A 20605-nucleotide genomic window follows, 5' to 3' on the forward strand; every position below is an offset into this window, starting at 1 on the left:
CGTGTTTCTCTTGCTCTGAAAATGCATTTAAGGCAATAAAAAGTTCATATGATCCCCAGAGCTAAACAAAAGCCTTAATCTTCATGTTTTCACTTGTACAAGTGTCAAATTAGCCCTCTGCAGCCTAAATGATACATCATTAATATTAAAACAATGCAGAAAATATTTTGTTCAGAAAACGTTTTTCTCTTGCTCTGAAAATGCGTTTGGCAATAAAAAGTTCACATGATCATCACAACTAAACAGAAGGCTATATATTCATGTTTTCACTTGTATAAGTGTCATATTAGCATTCTGCAGCCTAAATACACACACACTTCATTATAAAACATAAAACCATGAAGAAAACATTTACTTCAGAAAACGTGTTTTTCTTGCTCTGAAAATGCGTTTAAGGCAATAAAAAAGTTCATATGATCCCCAGAGCTAAACAAAAGCCTTAATCTTCATGTTTTCACTTGTACAAATGTCAAATTAGCCCTCTGCAGCCTAAATGATACATCATTAATATTAAAACAACGCAGAAAATATTTTGTTCAGAAAACGTTTTTCTCTTGCTCTGAAAATGCGTTTAAGGCAATAAAAAGTTCACATGATCATCACAACTAAACAGAAGGCTATATATTCATGTTTTCACTTGTATAAGTGTCATATTAGCATTCTGCAGCCTAAATACACACACACTTCATTATAAAACATAAAACCATGAAGAAAACATTTACTTCAGAAAACGTGTTTTTTTTGCTCTGAAAATGCGTTTAAGGCAATAAAAAGTTCATATGATCCCCAGCGCTAAACAAAAGGCTTAGTCTTCATGTTTTCACGTGTATAAGTGTCAGATTAGCACTGTGCAGCCTATTCTGAATTTAATTTCATCAAAAAATTTAGAACCATGAAGAAAACATTAAATTCAGAAAATGTGTTTCTCTCTCTCTGAAAATGCGTTTAAGGCAATAAAATGCGCAATATGATCCTCACAGGTGTCAGGTCTGTGTGCGAAAGAACATTAAGAGCTGCCCTCACTGTTTCAATTGTGGTCAGGAAGGACATAGAGCTGTGGGCTGTCTGCGAAGAAAGGCACCGGGAAACGGGGTAAGGTCCTGGAGTGAAGGTTCCAGTGATCAATGGCAATGACAAGCCTCCAGTACAAATCAACCCGGTTGAACCAGTAACATCCATATGTCTGACGACGCAGTGTCAGTCAACATAAAAAAAACGTGTAGTTATCACCCATTACAGGCTGTTCCGGGCTTCCTTCAGCAGGCAGGGTGTTGGTTTTGGTAATGATGCTGGTAGGCCAATGGAAAAGCTTCCTCTAGCTGCTGCCCATCCTCTGGTTCCGTAGTTTGCGCCTGGGGGTGGAATTCTGATGCTACAGCTCTGAAATTGTAAGGTTCAGGTTGAAACGCCTGATGACTGACTGAGGTAATCGTCGGAGAATGTATTAACATCCCTCCTCTTCATCTGAATATCCAGACTCCTGCCCAACTGCTTCCCTGCTATAAGCCTGTCTGTCTAGCTGTTTTTCTGTTTATTCTTCACCCTACGGGGCTGTTCAACTGGCAAATCATTGACAGACGGTAGGAGATTACGGTGTAACACACGGGTAGTTTTGTCTCCGTTTGCTGCCAGAACCTTGTACACTGGTCCATCTCCCATTCTTTCAATGACCCTGTGGACTCTTTCCTCCCAATAAACCCGGAGCTTGCCAGATCCACCTCTCTCAGATAGGTTCCTGACAAGTACACAATCCCCTGGCTGGAGTACAATGCCTTTAACACCACAGTCAGAGTATTTCTTCCCTTTTTCAGAGCTCTTTTGACTGTTCTCAGAGGCAATTCTGTAAGCATCTTGCATTCGACAGGCCCACCTAGGTGCGTATTCCTGTCAGCTTTTTACTTCTTTGTCAGCTGTCAGACCAACAACTAAGTCGATGGGCAACCGGGGAGACCTTCCATAGAGGAAGAAGAACGGTGAATAGCCAACGGACTCATGTTTTGTACAGTTGTACGCATGAACTACTTCAGGCAAATAGTCTTTCCACTCAGCTTTCCTTTCCTCTTGGAGAGTGCGTAGCATCTGTAACAGTGTTCTATTCAGACGTTTTACAGGGTTGCTCTGCGGATGGTATGGGGTGGTTCAGGAATGCACAATGCCAGACAACTCTTGAAGCCGCTGGAATCGACTGTTGTGAAACTCCCGACCTTGATCATGATGTAGTCTCTCTGGATAAGAGAACAGTGGAATAAAATCACAAAAGATTTTCTCAGCAGCAACCTTGCCTGACTTATTCTTAGTCGGGTAGGATTGTGCGAAACGAGTAAAGTGGTCTACCAGGACTAGAATATATTCATAGCCTCCTTTACTTGGCTCAAGATTGAGATAATCAATAGAAATGAGCTCAAATGGGGCACTAATAGGGATGTTGCCCATGGGTGCTTTTTGGTGGGTCGTTTCTGTTTAATGCAGGAATACTAGCGAATTACGTAGTTTTCTATTTCGTGCTGCATGAATGGCCAATAGAACCTCTGCCTTGCAAGGGTGATCACCTTGTCAGCTCCGACATGCAGGTGTTTGAGCACAGTCGACTTAAGTTTACTAGGGAGAACGAGCTGTTTCCATTTCCCCGCCTGTCTCTATAAAATTCCATTGTCCAGTTTAAGTCTATTCCATTCGTGTACTAGTCTCCTTTCCTCTGGTCCCATTTGTCTTTTATCTTTGTCATTGGGGTTCCATCCCCTCCTCTTCAGTGTCATTACCTCAGAGATTGATGCATCCTCTTCCTGAGCAGCTCTGATATCATCTGGAGTTATAACGGGGATTGTCACCCGGAGAAAATCCTCACCATCAGAGGTGAGTTGCAACACATCCATCCATGGCACATCCTCTTCAGCCACAGCCTTGTCCCCCTGCCATATGGTGTAAATCACTTCTGGAGGAAAAGTTTCAGTGTACTCCTCTGTGTGTCCCTCCAGTTTAACTGGATAACGCGACAGTGTGTCGGAATCAGCATTCGCCTTGCCTGGCCTGCGCTTTATTGTGAAGTGGAAATCCGCCAATTCACCCACCCAGCGATGTCCGGCAGCATTGAGTTTGGCCGTGCTCAGGACATACGCGAGGGGGTTATTGTCCGTGTACACAGTGAATGTGGGTGCATAGTAGAGATAATCTCGAAATTTGTCGCAGATTGCCCACTTCAACGCCAGAAAATCAAGCTTTCCAGAATGGAGATTATATTTTTTCTCTGAAGGTGAGAGTGTTCTGGATCCATAAGCAACAACGCGAAGTTTATCTCCCTGCTGCTGATAAAGCCCAGCCCCCAGACCTTCATTGGATGCGTCCATATTTAACACAAAGGGCAGATTAAAGTCTGGGTAGGCTAAAATATGTGGACCGGTCAATATATCTACCAGGCGGGAGACCACAGCACTGTGTTCGGGGCCCCACTGGACAGGGTTACCAGAGGGAAGCTGGCCTAACTTGGTGACTTTCATTTGGCGTGCAGCGGTGTTGTGAACTGGCCTCTGGTCAGGCTGAGTGGCCACCTATATCAGTTTAAACAGCGGCCGTGCAATCCTGTCAAAGTCCTGTACGAAGGATCTATAGTAGCCCAAGAACCCCAATAGAGCTCTGACTTCCCCCACATTGCGTGGTGTCTCTCTTTTAACTGCAAAACGGCTTCCAGGTCTTTAGGGTCTATGCGGACACCATCACTTGACACGAGACGACGCAAGTACCTCATTTGTCGTTTGAACAGTTCACATTTATTCAGACGTAGCTTTATGCCATGCTCCTGCAGGCGGTGAAGAACTTTCCTCAGGTCCTCTACGTGTTCATGAAATGATTTTGAAAAGCAGAGCACGTCATCCAGATAAGGAGAGCAGCATTCGTCCCTCAGGCCATCAAGAACGTCCTCCATACATCTTTGAAAGGCTGCTGGCACATTAGTTATGCCAAATGGGAGGCTGAGCCACTCGTACAGCCCCCAAGGGGTGCTGAAAGCCGCTAGATGCCTGGAACTGTCATCAACAAAGCCCTGGTGGTAAGCGCTGCCTTGTTCGAGTATTGAGAACCAAGAGTAGACCCCCAGGTTATCTAGCAGATATTGAATGAGTGGGTGACGATCGGGGACAGTTTTGCGATTTAGCTCCCTAACTTTTTTATCTTTTTTTTTCTAACACAGACGACAAGAGATGAGTATGCTGAAGTGGATTTTCTTATCCAACCAAGGTGAAGTAGGTTTTGCACATAGTCTTTGACCTCTTGGTAAAGGGGTTTTGGAATGGCATTGTAACGCTTTTGCACCGGCGTGATGTCAGTGAGTTGGATCTTGAGTTGCAGGTTTGGAATGCAACCTATATCAGCATTACCTCTTGCAAAGACATCTGACTCTTCATGAAACATGTCTCTGGCAATCCCCTGTTCTTCCTCTTTGAGATGTGACAAGTCAACCGGAGGATGCCACTTGTCTGTGGTCAGAGCCGAGCAGATTTTAACGGTGGGACTGTTTAGCGGCTTTGGATTGTCGGAGCACTCCTTAAAGGGCATGACCCCAGTAACTTCCTCAATTGAGCCCAGAATAGTTCTCTGTGAACGATGAATGTCATGTTTACTAACATTCTGAATGGGATTTTTTACAATTTTTGTCGGCCCACTGGGTACATGTACTAACGAAGAGAACGGCTCTAGCCCCTCAGGGCAGTTCTTCCCTATACTGGGCTCAAATAGAATTGTTCCCCCCTTGGGCCATGCTCTGACTCTGCACTTCACCTCCCATATCTTGCCCGCAGGAATAATGAGTCCCTTCTTCCCAACACACACATGGTACCGGAGGAATGTCTCATCAGGGCCCAATTTCTGAAGAACAGAAATCAAGGTCTCTACAGTGCGTTCGCTGACACTCATGGCTTCTTACAGTATGGCTGCAAGGTCCACCTGTTCATTGTTCTCTTTGATCATTTCTGCAATCACATAGCTTCCTACGAGAGGACAGTTAACACAACTCGTACTGATTAGTATGGGAACTTGTATGTCAGCATGTCCATGGTTTCCACTCCGTATCTGCAACCCAACATTAGCCCATCCATCAAAGGGAACCGCTGTGCCATTCGCTGCAGATACCTCAAACGGTTGTTCCGGGAAAAGGGATGAAAGTGGCTGAATGGTTACGTTGGCAGTGCTTCCTCTACCCACGCCCTACTCACCACGGTCACTTGAGACCCTGAGTCAAGCAGCATTTGGAGTGGGACCCCATTGAGTGCACAGGAGACAATACATCGCTTGCCAATTACTTGTGCTACATGTTTTTTTTTTCATGTTGACTGACACTGCGTCGTCAGACTTATGGAGGTTACTGGTTCAACCGAGTTGATTTGTACTGGAGGCTTGTCATTGGCATTGATCACTGGAAGCCTCACTCCAGTGACCTTACCCTGTTTCCCGGTGCCTTTCTTCGCAGACAGCCCACAGCTCTATGTCCTTCCTGACCACAAATGAAACAGTGAGGGCAGCTCTTAATGTTCTTTCGCACACAGACCTGACACCTGCCCGTCTCATTCGTTGGTGTCTGGGGTCGCGTTGAGGATCGAGTCAGGGACGGACATGGATCTACCTGAGGCGCCGATTCTGTAGGTTTAACAACTTGGACAAAGTGTTTGGTGAGTGCGGTCACTTGTGCAGTCAGCTCGAGAATGGCAGCACGGTTAGCCTGTAATTCAGAGTCAACTTTGGTCTGGTTAATCTGGTCAGTTTGATTAGTTTGAGCAGCATGGACATTCACATATCGATTTATGGTCACAGTACCGAGGCGTTTCACCCTCTCAGCCTCTTCACTTGTGGATCCCCAGGTATCCCCTAGGCCTCAGGCCTAGGGGATATCTGGGTCGGTCCAAAGGCGTCACAGGCAGGTAGCACTGTGAACGACGAGGAAAAGACGACACGAGACAACCGTGTTAATCAGCTTCACACAGCGGCATTTATGACTAACTCATTTACTCATCAAAACATCAATTCAGCAATTTCAATATCCGAATACGTTCATGTGTAGATCTATACATTCAACATCTATACATTGTATATATATCCTCCACATTCGCACATGATTATGCATGTCTGCACGCTCGTGTGTGTTGTACTGGGAACTACAATTGACATCCAAAAATCCAAATTCATCAAAGCCACAAAACATTCATCAAAGCCACAAAACAAGGTTTCATATATAGCATCGCCCAACAAGTCCCCAATTACTTTGACATCTTGAGGATGTCTAACACTTATTATTTTGAATACCTGTGAACGACGAGGACAAGACGACACGAGACAACCGTGTTAATCAGTTTCACACAGCGGCATTTATGACTAACGGCGCATGCGTGAGCTGAGCCTACATCGTCTTCCTCTGTTCCATTCACAGGCGCGTAGCGCCCTCTCCTGACTTGGTAGTCTAATCGAATAACATACAGTAACAGAGGTCGTTTCTAACCCCCTACACTCTCCCCTGCTTTAAAAGATGTCCCCCGACATCTTGACTATACCAACAAGTACCAGTAGAAGCACAGTCATCTGTCGGGTCTCAGTAGGGTGGTGTCAGTCACATTCAAATGCTTGTCTGCTGTCTAATAAGTCTATACTGTCTGGGTAGGGTAGTAATAGGGTTCAGGTCGCACTAGATAATGAGTCGTGGGGTAAGGCATGCAAGTATACAAGACATTTGCCCCAGGTCTTCAGGGCTGGTATGATGGATGACCCAAGTGTTCATATGTGAATATCTGCTACAACGTCCAAATCTGGCAAAACAGCGGCAAACAAAATCTTTAATGACTATGCTTTAAAGTTTGGGTTCTTTCTTCGGATTCACCATGATCAGGCTGGTCAATTTGGAAATCAACTTTTTGCTCAACTGAAGGAATATTGTGGGGTAGCGGGTTCAAGGACAACCCCCTACCACCCACAGGGAAATGGACAGGTTGAACAATTTAATCGAACACTGATCCAGATGTTAAAGACACTGACAGAGAAACAAAAGAGTAACTGGAAAGACTCACTAAACAAACTAGTTCGTGCTTACAACTGTACCAAAAGTGAGGTGACAGGATTTTCACCTTTTTACTTACTTTATGGACGTTCACCACGTTTACCAGTTGATATGTTGTTTAGTTTGAATCCAGACTCTAACCAGGGTGACACAAACCAGAGGGACTATGTGAGGAAGTTGAAAAAGGGTATGGAGGAAGCGTATGTGATCACGCAAGAAGATAACAACAAAGCTGCTGCCAGGATTAAGAGACTATATGACAGTAAACTAAAGTATTCTACTCTGTTGCCCGGTGATCGTGTTCTAGTTCGAAACTTAACCCCACGCGGAGGTTCAGGCAAACTGAGAAACCACTGGGAGGATGTTGTTCAGACAGTGGTTCGTAAAGTCAGCAAAGACATTCCAGTTTATGAGCTGAAACCTGAGAGGGGGAAGGGCAGATCTAGGATACTCCCCCGCAATCTCTTGCTGCAATGTGATCATTTGCCATTAGAGACTTCACTACAGCCACAGTCCAAGAAAAAATCCACTTGGCAACGACCAAACAAGATGCCAAAGATAAATCCAGATGAGAATGAGGAGGAGGATGAGTATTATCCAGTGTTGCATCGCCAGAGCACCCGACCAGACTCACCAGAACTGCGGGACTTGAGCTTCGTGGAGACAACACCATGATGACAATCAACTGGGGAATGAACTGCCGGGGACAGAGCCGGGAGCTGCGGAAGTTGACCAACCTCAGGAGGGCAACATTGGTCCGGAAAATGATCCACCTGTGACGGTGTGTCCCCCTTTTCCCCAGCCACTCCCCAGTAATTCTGATATTGGGGGAAATACAACGGCCACGACGAGAACACAGGAAACCCAATTTATTCACGTATGGTTCGCCATCTTGTTACAATGTAGGGACAGTACCATGTTATGGTGAACAGACAATGCCTTGGATGTATGGTGCACACCCCTATTATGCCACGGAGTACTACAGAGATGGTTAAGCGACATTTCTGTTTGATAGCACAGTGAGATGGAAACAAGAAGAGCCCGATGAGCCCTGATGTGTATAATTAAAACGGAATGTATGAAAAGAGTTCCAGTCTGTGAACTGTTGATTGTTATAATGTAAACAGAATGTATGAAAAGAGTTCCAGTCTGTAAACTGTTCATTATTATAGTTCATATTTGGATGCAGTTCATAATACCATGCGTAATTGTTTTGGGCATGTCGTCCAGCGCATTTATTTAATTACTAGTACATATGTTGGGGACAACATCTATTTTGAGGGGGAGTATGTGACAGGTTGTAAAGTATCTCATTTCGTATTTTGGTTACATTCACGTAGTTATATTGGTTTACAAATGATATATATCGAAAATGTTTATTTAAACAAGGAAAGCCTGCTTCGGTTAGTGTTTCATGTCGGACCGATTTAGATCGTTGGACAGGGAATTGTTGTGCGCATACGTTTGCATTACATTTGGGCATTCGAAGTAAACCACTTTGAGTCAAGACATATCGCACTGCTTGTCTTGTGGTTTTTTTTCTGGATCCCACAACACCGTATCTCCCTTACCATAGTGGAGAGCGCAACATTAGCACTCTGCAGCCTAAATAGACACTAATTTCGTCATAAAATTTACCATGAAGAAACATTTTGTTCAGAAAACGTGTTTCTCATGCTCTGAAAATGCGTTTAAGGCAATAAAAAGTTCATATGATCCTCATAGCTACACAAACGAATGATTTTTCATCTTTTCACTTGTATAAGTGCCAGATTAGCATCCTGCAGCCTAAATAGACACTGATTTCATCATAAAAGTTAAAACAATGCAGAAAACATTTTGTTCAGAAAACGTGTTTCTCTTGCTCTGAAAATGCGTTTAAGGCAATAAAAAGTTCACATGATCATTACAGCTAAACAAAAGGCTGAATCTTCATGTTTTCACTTGTATAAATGTCTGATTAGCACTCTGCAGCCTAATAAGACACTAATTCCACCATAAAACGTCAAATAATGAAGAAAACATTTACTTCAGAAAACGTGTTTCTCTTGCTCTGAAAATGCGTTTAAGGCAATAAAAAGTTCATATGATCCCCAGAGCTAAACAAAAGGCTTAATCATCATGTTTTCACTTGTACAAGTGTCAAATTAGCCCTCTGCAGCCTAAATAGATACATCATTAATATTAAAACAATGCCGAAAATATTTTGTTCAGAAAACGTGTTTCTCTTGCTCTGAAAATGCGTTTAAGGCAATAAAAAGTTCACATGATCATCACAGCTAAACAGAAGGCTATATATTCATGTTTTCACTTGAATAAGTGTCATATTAGCACTATGCAGCCTAAATACACACACATTTCATTATAAAACATAAAACCATGAAGAAAACATTTACTTCAGAAAACGTGTTTCTCTTGCTCTGAAAATGCGTTTAAGGCAATAAAAAGTTCATATGATCCCCAGAGCTAAACAAAAGGCTTAGTCTTCATGTTTTCACTTGTATAAGTGTCAGATTAGCACTGTGCAGCCTATTCAGACACTAATTTCATCAAAAAACTTCAAACCATGAAGAAAACATTAAATTCAGAAAACGTGTTTCTCTTGCTCTGAAAATGCGTTTAAGGCAATAAAAAGCGCAATATGATCCTCACAGCTAAACAAAAGGCTGAATCTTCATGTTTTGGCTTATATAACTGTCATATTAGCACTCTGCAGCCTAAATACACACAAATTTCATTATAAAACATAAAACCATGAGGAAAACATTTACTTCAGAAAACGTGTTTCTCTTGCTCTGAAAATGCGTTTAAGGCAATAAAAAGTTCATATGATCCCAGCTAAACAAAAGCCTTAATCTTCATGTTTTCACTTGTACAAGTGTCAAATTAGCCCTCTGCAGCCTAAATGATACATCATTAATATTAAAACAATGCAGAAAATATTTTGTTCAGAAAACGTTTTTCTCTTGCTCTGAAAATGCTTTTAAGGCAATCAAAAGTTCACATGATCATCACAACTAAACAGAAGGCTATATATTCATGTTTTCACTTGTATAAGTGTCATATTAGCATTCTGCAGCCTAAATACACACACATTTCATTATAAAACATAAAACCATGAAGAAAACATTTACTTCAGAAAACGTGTTTCTCTTGCTCTGAAAATGCGTTTAAGGCAATAAAAAGTTCATATGATCCCCAGAGCTAAACAAAAGGCTTAGTCTTCATGTTTTCACTTGTATAAGTGTCAGATTAGCACTGTGCAGCCTATTCAGAATTTAATTTCATCAAAAAACTTAGAACCATGAAGAAAACATTAAATTCAGAAAACGTGTTTCTCTTGCTCTGAAAATGCGTTTAAGGCAATAAAAAGCGCAATATGATCCTCACAGCTAAACAAATGATCCTCACAGCTAAAAGAAGGCAATAAAAAGTTCAATGATCTCACAACTAAACAGAAGGCTTCATGTTTTCACTTGTACAAGTGTCAGATTAGCACTCTGCAGCCTAAATACACACAAATTTCATTATAAAACATAAAACCATGAAGAAAACATTTACTTCAGAAAACGTGTTTCTCTTGCTCTGAAAATGCGTTTAAGGCAATAAAAAGTTCATATGATCCCCAGAGCTAAACAAAAGGCTTAGTCTTCATGTTTTCACTTGTATAAGTGTCAGATTAGCACTGTGCAGCCTATTCAGAATTTAATTTCATCAAAAAACTTAGAACCATGTCATATTAGCACTCTGCAGCCTAAATACACACAAAATTTCATTAAAACCATGAGCAAAAATTCAGAAAACGTGTTTCTCTTGCTCTGAAAATGCGTTTAAGGCAATAAAAAGTTCATATGATCCCCAGAGCTAAACAAAAGGCTTAGTCTTCATGTTTTCACTTGTATAAATGTCAGATTAGCACTGTGCAGCATATTCAGACACTAATTTCATCAAAAAACTTCAAACCATGAAGAAAACATTAAATTCAGAAAACGTGTTTCTCTTGCTCTGAAAATGCGTTTAAGGCAATAAAAAGCGCAATATGATCCTCACAGCTAAACAAAAGGCTGAATCTTCATGTTTTGGCTTGTATAAGTGTCAAATTAGCCCTCTGCAGCCTAAATAGATACATCATAAAAATTAATATAATGCAGACTTGTTCAGAAAATTTTTGTTCAGAAAACGTGTTTCTCTTGCTCTGAAAATGCGTTTAGGGCAATAAAAAGTTCACATGATCATCACAGCTAAACAGAAGGCTATATATTCATGTTTTCACTTGAATAAGTGTCATATTAGCACTCTGCAGCCTAAATACACACACATTTCATTATAAAACATAAAACCATGAAGAAAACATTTACTTCAGAAAACGTGTTTCTCTTGCTCTGAAAATGCGTTTAAGGCAATAAAAAGTTCATATGATCCCCAGAGCTAAACAAAAGGCTTAGTCTTCATGTTTTCACTTGTATAGGTGTCAGATTAGCACTGTGCAGCATATTCAGACACTAATTTCATCAAAAAACTTTAAACCATGAAGAAAACATTAAATTCAGAAAACGTGTTTCTCTTGCTCTGAAAATGCGTTTAAGGCAATAAAATGCGCAATATGATCCTCACAGGTGTCAGGTCTGTGTGCGAAAGAACATTAAGAGCTGCCCTCACTGTTTCATTTGTGGTCAGGAAGGACATAGAGCTGTGGGCTGTCTGCGAAGAAAGGCACCGGGAAACGGGGTAAGGTCCTGGAGTGAAGGTTCCAGTGATCAATGGCAATGACAAGCCTCCAGTACAAATCAACCCGGTTGAACCAGTAACATCCATAAGTCTGACGACGCAGTGTCAGTCAACATCAAAAAAACGTGTAGTTATCACCCATTACAGGCTGTTCCGGGCTTCCTTCAGCAGGCAGGGTGTTGGTTTTGGTAATGATGCTGGTAGGCCAATGGAAAAGCTTCCTCTAGCTGCTGCCCATCCTCTGGTTCCGTAGTTTGCGCCTGGGGGTGGAATTCTGATGCTACAGCTCTGAAATTGTAAGGTTCAGGTTGAAACGCCTGATGACTGACTGAGGTAATCGTCGGAGAATGTATTAACATCCCTCCTCTTCATCTGAATATCCAGACTCCTGCCCAACTGCTTCCCTGCTATAAGCCTGTCTGTCTAGCTGTTTTTCTGTTTATTCTTCACCCTACGGGGCTGTTCAACTGGCAAATCATTGACAGACGGTAGGAGATTACGGTGTAACACACGGGTAGTTTTGTCTCCGTTTGCTGCCAGAACCTTGTACACTGGTCCATCTCCCATTCTTTCAATGACCCTGTGGACTCTTTCCTCCCAATAAACCCGGAGCTTGCCAGATCCACCTCTCTCAGATAGGTTCCTGACAAGTACACAATCCCCTGGCTGGAGTACAATGCCTTTAACACCACAGTCAGAGTATTTCTTCCCTTTTTCAGAGCTCTTTTGACTGTTCTCAGAGGCAATTCTGTAAGCATCTTGCATTCGACAGGCCCACCTAGGTGCGTATTCCTGTCAGCTTTTTACTTCTTTGTCAGCTGTCAGACCAACAACTAAGTCGATGGGCAACCGGGGAGACCTTCCATAGAGGAAGAAGAACGGTGAATAGCCAACGGACTCATGTTTTGTACAGTTGTACGCATGAACTACTTCAGGCAAATAGTCTTTCCACTCAGCTTTCCTTTCCTCTTGGAGAGTGCGTAGCATCTGTAACAGTGTTCTATTCAGACGTTTTACAGGGTTGCTCTGCGGATGGTATGGGGTGGTTCAGGAATGCACAATGCCAGACAACTCTTGAAGCCGCTGGAATCGACTGTTGTGAAACTCCCGACCTTGATCATGATGTAGTCTCTCTGGATAAGAGAACAGTGGAATAAAATCACAAAAGATTTTCTCAGCAGCAACCTTGCCTGACTTATTCTTAGTCGGGTAGGATTGTGCGAAACGAGTAAAGTGGTCTACCAGGACTAGAATATATTCATAGCCTCCTTTACTTGGCTCAAGATTGAGATAATCAATAGAAATGAGCTCAAATGGGGCACTAATAGGGATGTTGCCCATGGGTGCTTTTTGGTGGGTCGTTTCTGTTTAATGCAGGAATACTGGCGAATTACGTAGTTTTCTATTTCGTGCTGCATGAATGGCCAATAGAACCTCTGCCTTGCAAGGGTGATCACCTTGTCAGCTCCGACATGCAGGTGTTTGAGCACAGTCGACTTAAGTTTACTAGGGAGAACGAGCTGTTTCCATTTCCCCGCCTGTCTGTATAAAATTCCATTGTCCAGTTTAAGTCTATTCCATTCGTGTACTAGTCTCCTTTCCTCTGGTCCCATTTGTCTTTTATCTTTGTCATTGGGGTTCCATCCCCTCCTCTTCAGTGTCATTACCTCAGAGATTGATGCATCCTCTTCCTGAGCAGCTCTGATATCATCTGGAGTTATAACGGGGATTGTCACCCGGAGAAAATCCTCACCATCAGAGGTGAGTTGCAACACATCCATCCATGGCACATCCTCTTCAGCCACAGCCTTGTCCCCCTGCCATATGGTGTAAATCACTTCTGGAGGAAAAGTTTCAGTGTACTCCTCTGTGTGTCCCTCCAGTTTAACTGGATAACGCGACAGTGTGTCGGAATCAGCATTCGCCTTGCCTGGCCTGCGCTTTATTGTGAAGTGGAAATCCGCCAATTCACCCACCCAGCGATGTCCGGCAGCATTGAGTTTGGCCGTGCTCATGTCACGGTTTGCGAGGTGGTGATGGCGGGTTCGGATCCCAAAAAGCAGGCAGGGGGGAGCAGGAGGTTGTTTGACAAATTGTATTAAAATAAAGTCAGCAGGAACAAAATGTAAAACATCAAAATGATCTGAATGGAAAAAATACAAAGTAGCAAAAGAAAACCAAGTGTAAAAGTCCGCCAAGGTTAAACAAACACGTACACGATGCATGCTGCAACCAAGCAGCAAACAAACAATGAATCGGCACCGGATGATCGTGCCAGGTGTTATTGATTTTTACGACCAGCACCTGCGAGGCTGCCGGCAGGGCTGACGTCGCTACCCGCTGGTCGCCAATCTGATCGGGACGACCAGCACCTGTGCAGGTGCAGGCGGGGCCGACAGCGCCCCCCGTTGGTCTCTTGCTCTGAAAATGCGTTTAAGGCAATAAAAAGTTCATATGATCCCCAGAGCTAAACAAAAGGCTTAGTCTTCATGTTTTCACTTGTATAAGTGTCAGATTAGCACTGTGCAGCCTATTCAGACACTAATTTCATCCAAAAACTTTAAACCATGAAGAAAACATTAAATTCAGAAAACGTGTTTCTCTTGCTCTGCAAATGCGTTTAAGGCAATAAAAAGCGCAATATCATCCTCACAGCTAAACAAAAGGCTGAATCTTCATGTTTTGGCTTATATAACTGTCATATTAGCACTCTGCAGCCTAAATACACACAAATTTCATTATAAAACATAAAACCATGAGGAAAACATTTACTTCGGAAAACGTGTTTCGCTTGCTCAGAAAATGCGTTTAAGGCAATAAAAAGTTCATATGATCCCCAGAGCTAAACAAAAGCCTTAATCTTCATGTTTTCACTTGTACAAGTGTCAAATTAGCCCTCTGCAGCCTAAATGATACATCATTAATATTAAAACAATGCAGAAAATATTTTGTTCAGAAAACGTTTTTCTCTTGCTCTGAAAATGCTTTTAAGGCAATCAAAAGTTCACATGATCATCACAACTAAAAAGAAGGCTATATATTCATGTTTTCACTTGTATAAGTGTCATATTAGCATTATGCAGCCTAAATACACACACATTTCATTATAAAACATAAAACCATAAAGAAAACATTTACTTCAGAAAACGTGTTTCTCTTGCTCTGAAAATGCGTTTAAGGCAATAAAAAGTTCATATGATCCCCAGAGCTAAACAAAAGGCTTAGTCTTCATGTCTTCACTTGTATAAGTGTCAGATTAGCACTGTGCAGCCTATTCAGACACTAATTTCATCAAAAAACTTAAAACCATGAAGAAAACATTAAATTCAGAAAACGTGTTTCTCTTGCTCTGAAAATGCGTTTAAGGCAATAAAAAGCGCAATATGATCCTCACAGCTAAACAAAAGGCTGAATCTTCATGTTTTGGCTTGTATAAGTGTCAAATTAGCCCTCTGCAGCCTAAATAGATACATCATAAAAATTAATATAATGCAGACAATATATTGTTCAGAAAACGTGTTTCTCTTGCTCTGAAAATGCGTTTAAGGCAATAAAAAGTTCACATGATCCTCACAGCTAAACTAAAGGCTGAATCTTCATGTTTTGGCTTATATAACTGTCATATTAGCACTCTGCAGCCTAAATACACACAAATTCCATTATAAAACATAAAACCATGAGGAAAACATTTACTTCAGAAAACGTGTTTCTCTTGCTCTGAAAATGCGTTTAAGGCAATAAAAAGCGCAATATGATCCTCACAGCTAAACAAAAGGCTGGATCTTCATGTTTTGGCTTGTATAAGTGTCAAATTAGCCCTCTGCAGCCTAAATAGATACATCATAAAAGTTAAAACAATGCAGAAAATATTTTGTTCAGAAAACGTGTTTCTCTTGCTCTGAAAATGCGTTTAAGGCAATAAAAAGTTCACATGATCATCACAGCTAAACAGAAGGCTATATATTCATTTTTTCACTTGAATAAGTGTCATATTAGCACTCTGCAGCCTAAATACACACACATTTCATTATAAAACATAAAACCATGAAGAAAACATTTACTTCAGAAAACGTGTTTCTCTTGCTCTGAAAATGCGTTTAAGGCAATAAAAAGTTCATATGATCCCCAGAGCTAAACAAAAGGCTTAGTCTTCATGTTTTCACTTGTATAGGTTTCAGATTAGCACTGTGCAGCCTATTCAGACACTAATTTCATCAAAAAACTTTAAACCATGAAGAAAACATTAAATTCAGAAAATGTGTTTCTCTTGCTCTGAAAATGCGTTTAAGGCAATAAAATGCGCAATATGATCCTCACAGCTAAACAAAAGGCTGAATCTTCATGTTTTGGCTTGTATAAGTGTCAAATTAGCCCTCTGCAGCCTAAATAGATACATCATAAAAATTAATATAATGCAGACTTGTTCAGAAAATTTTTGTTCAGAAAACGTGTTTCTCTTGCTCTGAAAATGCGTTTAGGGCAATAAAAAGTTCACATGATCATCACAGCTAAACAGAAGGCTATATATTCATGTTTTCACTTGAATAAGTGTCATATTAGCACTCTGCAGCCTAAATACACACACATTTCATTATGAAACATAAAACCATGAAGAAAACATTTACTTCAGAAAACGTGTTTCTCTTGCTCTGAAAATGCGTTTAAGGCAATAAAAAGTTCATATGATCCCCAGAGCTAAACAAAAGGCTTAGTCTTCATGTTTTCACTTGTATAGGTGTCAGATTAGCACTGTGCAGCCTATTCAGACACTAATTTCATCAAAAAACTTTAAACCACGAAGAAAACATTAAATTCAGAAAATGTGTTTCTCTTGCTCTGAAAATGCGTTTAAGGAAATAAAATGCGCAATATGATCCTCACAGGTGTCAGGTCTGTGTGCGAAAGAACATTAAGAGCTGCCCTCACTGTTTCATTTGTGGTCAGGAAGGACATAGAGCTGTGGGCTGTCTGCGAAGAAAGGCACCGGGAAACGGGGTAAGGTCCTGGAGTGAAGGTTCCAGTGATCAATGGCAATGACAAGCCTCCAGTACAAATCAACCCGGTTGAACCAGTAACATCCATAAGTCTGACGACGCAGTGTCAGTCAACATCAAAAAAACGTGTAGTTATCACCCATTACAGGCTGTTCCGGGCTTCCTTCAGCAGGCAGGGTGTTGGTTTTGGTAATGATGCTGGTAGGCCAATGGAAAAGCTTCCTCTAGCTGCTGCCCATCCTCTGGTTCCGTAGTTTGCGCCTGGGGGTGGAATTCTGATGCTACAGCTCTGAAATTGTAAGGTTCAGGTTGAAACGCCTGATGACTGACTGAGGTAATCGTCGGAGAATGTATTAACATCCCTCCTCTTCATCTGAATATCCAGACTCCTGCCCAACTGCTTCCCTGCTATAAGCCTGTCTGTCTAGCTGTTTTTCTGTTTATTCTTCACCCTACGGGGCTGTTCAACTGGCAAATCATTGACAGACGGTAGGAGATTACGGTGTAACACACGGGTAGTTTTGTCTCCGTTTGCTGCCAGAACCTTGTACACTGGTCCATCTCCCATTCTTTCAATGACCCTGTGGACTCTTTCCTCCCAATAAACCCGGAGCTTGCCAGATCCACCTCTCTCAGATAGGTTCCTGACAAGTACACAATCCCCTGGCTGGAGTACAATGCCTTTAACACCACAGTCAGAGTATTTCTTCCCTTTTTCAGAGCTCTTTTGACTGTTCTCAGAGGCAATTCTGTAAGCATCTTGCATTCGACAGGCCCACCTAGGTGCGTATTCCTGTCAGCTTTTTACTTCTTTGTCAGCTGTCAGACCAACAACTAAGTCGATGGGCAACCGGGGAGACCTTCCATAGAGGAAGAAGAACGGTGAATAGCCAACGGACTCATGTTTTGTACAGTTGTACGCATGAACTACTTCAGGCAAATAGTCTTTCCACTCAGCTTTCCTTTCCTCTTGGAGAGTGCGTAGCATCTGTAACAGTGTTCTATTCAGACGTTTTACAGGGTTGCTCTGCGGATGGTATGGGGTGGTTCAGGAATGCACAATGCCAGACAACTCTTGAAGCCGCTGGAATCGACTGTTGTGAAACTCCCGACCTTGATCATGATGTAGTCTCTCTGGATAAGAGAACAGTGGCATAAAATCACAAAAGATTTTCTCAGCAGCAACCTTGCCTGACTTATTCTTAGTCGGGTAGGATTGTGCGAAACGAGTAAAGTGGTCTACCAGGACTAGAATATATTCATAGCCTCCTTTACTTGGCTCAAGATTGAGATAATCAATAGAAATGAGCTCAAATGGGGCACTAATAGGGATGTTGCCCATGGGTGCTTTTTGGTGGGTCGTTTCTGTTTAATGCAGGAATACTGGCGAATTACGTAGTTTTCTATTTCGTGCTGCATGAATGGCCAATAGAACCTCTGCCTTGCAAGGGTGATCACCTTGTCAGCTCCGACATGCAGGTGTTTGAGCACAGTCGACTTAAGTTTACTAGGGAGAACGAGCTGTTTCCATTTCCCCGCCTGTCTGTATAAAATTCCATTGTCCAGTTTAAGTCTATTCCATTCGTGTACTAGTCTCCTTTCCTCTGGTCCCATTTGTCTTTTATCTTTGTCATTGGGGTTCCATCCCCTCCTCTTCAGTGTCATTACCTCAGAGATTGATGCATCCTCTTCCTGAGCAGCTCTGATATCATCTGGAGTTATAACGGGGATTGTCACCCGGAGAAAATCCTCACCATCAGAGGTGAGTTGCAACACATCCATCCATGGCACATCCTCTTCAGCCACAGCCTTGTCCCCCTGCCATATGGTGTAAATCACTTCTGGAGGAAAAGTTTCAGTGTACTCCTCTGTGTGTCCCTCCAGTTTAACTGGATAACGCGACAGTGTGTCGGAATCAGCATTCGCCTTGCCTGGCCTGCGCTTTATTGTGAAGTGGAAATCCGCCAATTCACCCACCCAGCGATGTCCGGCAGCATTGAGTTTGGCCGTGCTCAGGACATACGCGAGGGGGTTATTGTCCGTGTACACAGTGAATGTGGGTGCATAGTAGAGATAATCTCGAAATTTGTCGCAGATTGCCCACTTCAACGCCAGAAAATCAAGCTTTCCAGAATGGAGATTATATTTTTTCTCTGAAGGTGAGAGTGTTCTGGATCCATAAGCAACAACGCGAAGTTTATCTCCCTGCTGCTGATAAAGCCCAGCCCCCAGACCTTCATTGGATGCGTCCATATTTAACACAAAGGGCAGATTAAAGTCTGGGTAGGCTAAAATATGTGGACCGGTCAATATATCTACCAGGCGGGAGACCACAGCACTGTGTTCGGGGCCCCACTGGACAGGGTTACCAGAGGGAAGCTGGCCTAACTTGGTGACTTTCATTTGGCATGCAGCGGTGTTGTGAACTGGCCTCTGGTCAGGCTGAGTGGCCACCTATATCAGTTTAAACAGCGGCCGTGCAATCCTGTCAAAGTCCTGTACGAAGGATCTATAGTAGCCCAAGAACCCCAATAGAGCTCTGACTTCCCCCACATTGCGTGGTGTCTCTCTTTTAACTGCAAAACGGCTTCCAGGTCTTTAGGGTCTATGCGGACACCATCACTTGACACGAGACGACGCAAGTACCTCATTTGTCGTTTGAACAGTTCACATTTATTCAGACGTAGCTTTATGCCATGCTCCTGCAGGCGGTGAAGAACTTTCCTCAGGTCCTCTACGTGTTCATGAAATGATTTTGAAAAGCAGAGCACGTCATCCAGATAAGGAGAGCAGCATTCGTCCCTCAGGCCATCAAGAACGTCCTCCATACATCTTTGAAAGGCTGCTGGCACATTAGTTATGCCAAATGGGAGGCTGAGCCACTCGTACAGCCCCCAAGGGGTGCTGAAAGCCGCTAGATGCCTGGAACTGTCATCAACAAAGCCCTGGTGGTAAGCGCTGCCTTGTTCGAGTATTGAGAACCAAGAGTAGACCCCCAGGTTATCTAGCAGATATTGAATGAGTGGGTGACGATCGGGGACAGTTTTGCGATTTAGCTCCCTAACTTTTTTATCTTTTTTTTTCTAACACAGACGACAAGAGATGAGTATGCTGAAGTGGATTTTCTTATCCAACCAAGGTGAAGTAGGTTTTGCACATAGTCTTTGACCTCTTGGTAAAGGGGTTTTGGAATGGCATTGTAACGCTTTTGCACCGGCGTGATGTCAGTGAGTTGGATCTTGAGTTGCAGGTTTGGAATGCAACCTATATCAGCATTACCTCTTGCAAAGACATCTGACTCTTCATGAAACATGTCTCTGGCAATCCCCTGTTCTTCCTCTTTGAGATGTGACAAGTCAACCGGAGGATGCCACTTGTCTGTGGTCAGAGCCGAGCAGATTTTAACGGTGGGACTGTTTAGCGGCTTTGGATTGTCGGAGCACTCCTTAAAGGGCATGACCCCAGTAACTTCCTCAATTGAGCCCAGAATAGTTCTCTGTGAACGATGAATGTCATGTTTACTAACATTCTGAATGGGATTTTTTACAATTTTTGTCGGCCCACTGGGTACATGTACTAACGAAGAGAACGGCTCTAGCCCCTCAGGGCAGTTCTTCCCTATACTGGGCTCAAATAGAATTGTTCCCCCCTTGGGCCATGCTCTGACTCTGCACTTCACCTCCCATATCTTGCCCGCAGGAATAATGAGTCCCTTCTTCTCAACACACACATGGTACCGGAGGAATGTCTCATCAGGGCCCAATTTCTGAAGAACAGAAATCAAGGTCTCTACAGTGCGTTCGCTGACACTCATGGCTTCTTACAGTATGGCTGCAAGGTCCACCTGTTC

This window comes from Hippocampus bargibanti, linkage group LG12, assembly GCF_051943395.1.
Source record: "Hippocampus bargibanti isolate YZ-2025 linkage group LG12, ASM5194339v1, whole genome shotgun sequence".
NCBI lineage: Eukaryota > Metazoa > Chordata > Actinopteri > Syngnathiformes > Syngnathidae > Hippocampus > Hippocampus bargibanti.